Source organism: Apteryx rowi, unplaced genomic scaffold (genome assembly GCF_003343035.1).
Source record: "Apteryx rowi isolate R43461 unplaced genomic scaffold, aptRow1 scaffold_49, whole genome shotgun sequence".
NCBI classification, from domain to species: Eukaryota; Metazoa; Chordata; class Aves; order Apterygiformes; family Apterygidae; genus Apteryx; species Apteryx rowi.
In genome coordinates this window covers 1,470,105-1,477,326 of record NW_020450749.1, presented here as the reverse complement: position 1 = coordinate 1,477,326, position 7,222 = coordinate 1,470,105, and positions in this window count along the sequence as shown.

The window sequence follows — 7,222 nt, the reverse complement described above, 5'->3', positions numbered from 1 at the left end:
CAAACCATTTGGCAAGTTCTCAGGACACATGCTGAATTCAGAATTACAGCACTTGTATTTGTATATTGGCATGTGATCTGTTCTGCTATTTGCTTACGGCCTATACTCTGGCTTCCCCAGAAGTATACAAAAGTTTCATTACCTGAATCAACTTGGAATTTCATGAGCAGTGCTGCGCTATTTGGATTGAGAATCATCTGGGTGGGAAGGGATGTGATGTTATTTAAATCCAGCAGGCAACTTAGGGGATAAAGGAAAGGGGCAGTTAAGGCTGTGCAGAGGTGGAGATGCAGACCTTGGTGGCACTGGTAGAAGGCAGAAGGACTGTGTGGCAGGACAATTGTTTTGTCACATCAATTTTCCTTGACACAGCTGCAGTGGGTGTCACACGGGGCAGTGCTAATGCGCAGAAGGTGCTACCCTCTTTTCACCCTGTTAGAAAGACAGCCTTGAAAGACTCGTGTGGATTTTGGTGGGGATGTGAGACTGGAATAAAAGATGTGCCCTTCTGTGGATCTGGTGTTCTTAGTATACCCCTTGTAAGAGTCTTAGGCAGAAGAATGCAGTAATTTTGTTGCTTCCCCTTTTGTGCTTCATTTTCATGAAATCCAGTGAGAGGGAATTACCCTTACTGCCCAGAGACTGAGAGCTGAGGAAGATATAGTGACCACTTGCAGCGGCTGGCTCTGTAGCAAGGTTTTTTCTGTTATGTGGGTGGCTGAGGTTTCATCAGAGCAGAGAATTTCATTTCCACATTTCACTGAGGTTAGATTTTTACAGCAATGTAACTGTGTGTACCTTGCAGAATCTGCAGGAGAGCAGAGCTGATTTGTGTTGAGACAGATCTCCCACACAGCTGTGAAAACAAGTGCACAAATTCTGAGGAGCTGGGTGTAAATCTGAAGTAACTGTCATGGAGATTGATGTTCTCTCTAGGAGTTAATCTAGATTTACATCAGGGTAACTGTGACCAGAATCTCTCAGGATTCATCTTTGCTAGACTTTAGTAGCTCACTAAATTAATTGCTAATTAACTCGAGATGGTTGATTATTGTGGATGCTTCCCACATATTTCTTCTTTCTTACCATCATAGAATTTAAAGGTAGAGCTCCCCTAGATCAGAGCAGATCCTACCTAGTCTGATCTCCTGTGTGTCAAAAGCCATTCCTTTCTGCCAGGTGCTGCCCCACTGAGTGCACTCAGCAAATGTTATACCAAAGCACTGCAGTTCTTGGGAATGCAAACTTTTGTGTGTCTGGAGCAGAGAACAGCAGAGACAAAGCCACCCATATTGTCTCAGGTACTTAAAATAGCAATAAAAGGGGTTAGAAGAGGTCCTGCAGGGCAGTCCCAGGCTGCCCATGAAGGCTAACCCTGCCAGTTTGTGCAGTGGAGAGGGGTGGTATGAGACTTCTCCTTGACTTAAATACAGTAGCTGGTGTTTGAATTGGGCTCATCACTGAGCTGTCTAAAATGAACAGCATAAGCTACCTTCCCTCAGGATGCGATTGAGTTTGTTCTCTGTTAGTTCTACAAAAGGCAGGTTGTAATATGAAATACCTCTTGGTAAAATACTCATTTGCAGCATCCGGGGCAGAGGGAGAGGAAGTGGCTAAAGTTGCTCCTTCAAGGCCTGACAGTATTGAGGAGCTTGGAGATTCTGCCTCCCTCCCTTTCTCTTCAGATTTTGTCCTCAGCATCATACCTGAAGTGTAAATCTGTGTTGTATGTTTTGAACTGTTTAAGTTAAAATGGGCTGCCAGAAGGATGAGATCCTTGTCACCCTACCTGGTATCCTGTTGTAGTTTGGGCAAGGCTGTTGTAAGGCCTCCTTACTTGAAACTGAAATTCAAGTTCTGCTCCAGCTTTGGCCAAAATGAAGGTAGAGGAGGCTATTTAAAGCAAACAGGCTGAGAACCTTCAATGCGCTTGGAAGATGCAGAAGGATCTGTGTTGGGGATGATAGCAAAAACTAAATTAGGCTTCTGTTCAGTAAAAGGTCCTTTTTCTGAACTATACTGGTAATAAACATTTTGTTAGGTCCCACCAAAAAAGTACGTAAGCAGCCCAAATCTTAAAATGTCACCCTTGGTTTTACAGACTTGCTTAACGTTCTGGACCTTGGGCTTCACTTTGCCCCTGCCTGTCTCCTAACAGCTTGTAGTTTAAATTGAGAAGGCCTGGTTGTACTGACTGGTGAACATGCAATGAAGTTGTAAAAATACAATAAACTGGTGATCATCCTTCTTGCCTGTAAAAGAAAGTAAAGGCATTGTGCCAAGCAAATATGCGCATTAGATGACTAACAGAGCTCCCACACTGTCAGTGTAGGCAGGGAATATGCAATGCAGCCACATATGTGTCTCAGAACCATACTGAGTGCTTTTTATTCTTAATGTTTGGTTTTGTTTTTAAATAGGAGTTCAGATCCTTGAGCAGGATGTTTATCTCTATGCACAGAAAACAATATTGGTCATAGTTTTTAATATATGATCAAGTTTTTAAAACCACCAGCTGATATATCTATTGCAAGTGACATCAGAATTTCAAGCAATTGCTCTAAATGTTGATTAGGAAAGCCTTGTGCATCATATGTAATGATCTGAGCTTGCCATTAATTGCTTAATCACTGGAATAACCCCTTTGTTTCTCCAGTGGGGGTGTTGCTGGAGAGTTTTGTGTGCAACTCCCCTCATTGAGGTTTGATCTCTCTGATAAAATGGCTGTGAGATTCCAACAAAGATAAGTACGCTGTAACAAAGGAGTTGAATGCCATTTAATACTTGCTCAGCCGTAGTGTTATAATACCCATGCAGACACTACTAAGCTGAATGCCCAGGAAGGTTCTGTAAATCCCTGTAAGTGAGGTGCAATTTCACATTACATTTAAACTAACAGCGAGTGTCCATTGAAGGCATTCCCCTTCTCCATCCTGCAACCCTGACTAATCCACCCCCCAGTTAGTTTTCCATCAACTCAGGGAGCTGAGCCAGCAGCCCTGATGCTGCATGCATAGATGGATATGATGCAATGGAGGAGAGGGAGCAGGACGAAATCCATCTCTTTCTGCTGCAACATAAGGTTAGATCAGCTTAAATGCAACATGAAACTAACCTTCAGTGTTGGTTGTTTGGATGGTAGTGTTGTTTAAATTCTCCAAGGAATATCTAGGACCCACTGAACTAAGAACTCCACACACACAGGTGGGAGACAGTCTCTTTAGCTGAGTCTTTAGAAACGTGGACACTGGAAACCGAAGACAAAATCCCAAACCCAGTTTCTGGGTTCCAGTTCTGTGACATGACAAAGATGATCAAATAATTGATAGAGAGATCTCCTCAGTTTGTTCCAAGGCCTAGAACTTCTCCAAGCTCATGACACTTTCACTGGCTCATCCTATAAGCATACTCTATTTTAGAAAGCAGAATTCCACTGTTGATAAAGAAATGGAGAAGTCTTTGGACTCTTTCCAGGGCTCTCTTTCATTGACAGTGGTGGAACCTGTCAATATCCTTTTAGGATTGAATAACTTTTTATCTGATGACAAACTGGTTTCTGTGAGTTCAAGATCAGTAAGCAGCAAAGCCAGATTTCTGTCACAGAACTGTTTATTAGCCTATGTAATATGGATTGGTCTCAATTTATTTGCTCTGTCCCCATTTTAAAAACCTGTTGTTTCTTACTTGGTCTCTGTGAAAGTTGGTGTCTAGATCCCTCATACCAGTTCCTTCACTTCCACCAGCAAAAATTGTTATTCTGTGAACCAGCAGTTACAGGGAGTTGTGGAATGGGTGTGATGAGAGTCCATGAGTAGTTTGCATTATATAAAATTGTGCTCTATACACAGTTGGTTAATTACACTTGGTTTTCTGGTCCCAATTCAGAAACCACTTATACACACATTTTATTTTAATAACGCATTGCTGTTCATCTGCCCTAGGAGACTTGGCGCTGTCTTCAGATTTACCTGTCTTAAGGTGGAGAAAGTGAATTCAAGGAACAAAGGTTGGAGAATGTGTGGGTTTATGCAGTCCCTTTTCAGAAAAACACCTTACACTGTGTTTATAAACCAGTTTACTTTATTGAGACTTCTGTCTGTAATGAAGTACTTTTCTCTGATGCAGGTTTGTAGATGGAGTGAGGAAACACCTAACAACTTGACATTGCTAAAGGTTGCTGAAGTGACGTGTTCTTCGGGACGGATTCTCTATCCTTTCCAGAAAAGGGCAAAAGCGAACAGTAGCAGCAGATAAACCTTCTTATCATCCTGTGTACCACTCTCTGGATTTGTGTTATTCTTCTGTGATGGTGCCCCTGCACATTAGTCTGTTTTGCTGCTTTGCCAGTGCCAGACTACATATCCAGATGATCGTATGTGTAATTTTTGCCTGTGTCTGGGCAGACTATGCCAATGTTTCCAGTGAAGAACAGCCTGGTAGCTTAAAAATGTGGGATTTTGCTGATACAGAGCACAGGATAGAGTCACTCCTGCTTCCATGAAGTGCTCTGAATGTGCTGCTCAGTACTTGCTACCAAAAGTTTTGCAACTGCTTATCAGTTCTCTGTGACACATCCTCTAAGGGTTTCACACAGAGCAAAATGAAGTACCTTGAATTCTTCTCTAACTTGGAGCCTGATTTTGCTGACACTTATGCACATGGGTAAGTGCTCTTGTGACTAGTTTAGGTGCTCGTGTCAGTGTAACGAAGGACACGAGTTTTAAAAAACAAAGGACCTGGTTGTGCAGCTGTATTGCCTCTATTGTTTAAGGTGACTGGCTGTCTGTAAAACTATTCTGCCCTCAAGATTTTCCTCATGGTCATGGGCACATGGCAGTAATGATTCAGCGTATTTCATTTAAATCTGCATAAAGTACATATAAAATGCTGCTAAATCTAAATATTGTTTTCACATCAGTCTTGCATTGATAATAACTGCAAGATAAAAGGCATTGGAGAATCAGGCTGTGTGCATTTTCAGAGACAGGACTGATGCCTAACTATTCTTGCTGTAGTGATATTTCCTTCTGAGGATTCACATGCTCTAAGATGGACAGAAAATGGGGATATTTTAGACAGGGGAATAGTAAATGGGCTTATTTCCTTAAACAGTTTAAAATAACAAGTGCGCCTAAGTTATGTGATGGGGGAAAGAGGAAGCAGAGGAGGAATGCCTGAATTTAGAGGCAGTGTAGAGAAAGGGATTAAGTGTGGAGTCTGGCAAGGCATCTTTACTGAAGGCCAACTACAACAGTTGCAAGTAGCTTAGGAAGAGGGAACTCTTTCTTTCTAGGAGCTACAGGGACCTGGAGGTACAGTCCATGTGCCTTCAACTTCAGGTATTAATTCTCCTTCATTTGGCCTCTTTGGAAACGTCATGATATCAAGTTCCTTGCACATCTGTGGATGTAAAGCAGCACATTTATACCAGCCTTCATATATTGTGGTGAACTGCAGATGCTGCAGAAGGTCAAAGAACAGCAATTGGGACTACTTACTCTTGCTGTCATTGTCAACAGCTCAATGTTAAAAACTCAGATGCATGATCAAGTAACCATGTGTCAGCTGAACTGCAGAAGCCTGTTTCTCAGGGACTGTTGCACAGAGCTGGTGATTATGTCGTCACCAGAAGTTTCAGTGGAGCAATGGGGACTCGGAACTATCCATCCAGCCTTTTTATGGGTCTTGTTAGTTGTTCTGAATCGCATGTGCTTTGTAAAAGAAGGCTGTATCCCTTTGGGACTAGCCTGCCAGACATGTTGCTGTGTTTGAGCTTTGATTTAAGAAAACATATGAGGAGGAAAAAAAAAAAAAAAGCTTAGTAAAAACATTTAGGTGAAAATAATCACTTGTCATTTTTTCTTGGGAGGAAAAGAGAAGTGTTTCAAAGTAGTTCTAGAAGTATAAATATAGTGTGTATATTATACCCTGATTTTTTTTTTCTTGTTTTTAAAAATAACATTTGGGTGATTTTTTTGACACATACCGTGTACAAAGACAGTATTTCTTATTCTTGGACCTACGTAGTTCCTCCATACTATATTTGTATTACACGTGAAAGACAGGTTTTAGAGTAAGTTTCCTCCCTTGGATTAGTAGTCTCTTGTCCTGGGTAATGGAGGATTCCTAAATGCTAAGATGTGCTGTATTAGTTGAGGTTATTTTTAGAGTGCCTTACACGTGACCCTGCTGACTTGCTTTCATCTGGGTGCTGTCCTGTTGTATCCTGGTCCTCTCTAGGCATGTGACTTGCTTTTAAATATATATTTCTTTAACATGCAAATGTGTTACCTGTATGTAGTGGTCATCTCTTGTCAGTGTCAGAGGTCAAGTCTGGGCATCTAGATGGGCTTTGTTTTATTTCTAGCCTATTAGAAACTGATCTTTCCAGTTTTGAGTGAAATGAACTCCCTCTGATTTCACCAAGACCTCTGTAGGAGAGGGTACTTTGGGGATTTGGTCCTTTTTACTCCTGTTCTTGCTCAGGAGAGTTCTTGATTGAGATTGTGATGCAAAGTGTGTTGGCATCAATAAGAAAGAGTTATATTGCTTTCTGTTGACCTTGAATTCAGCTGTGGATGAACTGGCCTGATGTGTACAATGTGAGGTACTTTACAGGTACATGACAAAAGAAACTTTTGTATAAGCCTTGGAGGCAGAGTGCTGTATTTTCTGGACAGAGAATACAGCTCTGTCTGCCTTCCTTAGCAGAAATTTGGAAAAAAGGAAAAAGTCCTTACAGGTCGTTAAAGGTGAATTTCTTTATTTTCATGCCTATGGGACCCTGTTTACCCATACTTTTGCTATGCTTTGAATGGCATGTTGTGACACAAAGTCTCTGAGGCTATCGTGGGCTGTCTGTTTCTGAATTCTTTATTCAATTAAGCCCCTTTGTGTGGTACATATGACACATTCAACAATCCTTTACAAATAAGTAGTTGGGGTCTCTGTCCTGTGCTCGTAGGCCTTTAGGCACACTCTGAGGTTTTAATGAAATCAGCCATTATGGTTTCAGCTGAAGATTTTTTCCCTGTGGAGCAGATGGCCCTTAAGGGAGTTTTGCATATAGATCCCCCCTTTTCCTTCAATGCTAAAAGACTAGGGTACATACCCTTTGGCTATGTGGAAGGCTTCAGGTGGATCCAGCTTCTGTTGTATGTAGGCAATAAGCAGGTGGATCAGTAACGACACAGGAGTAAGCTTGATCTCCTTTCCATGCTTC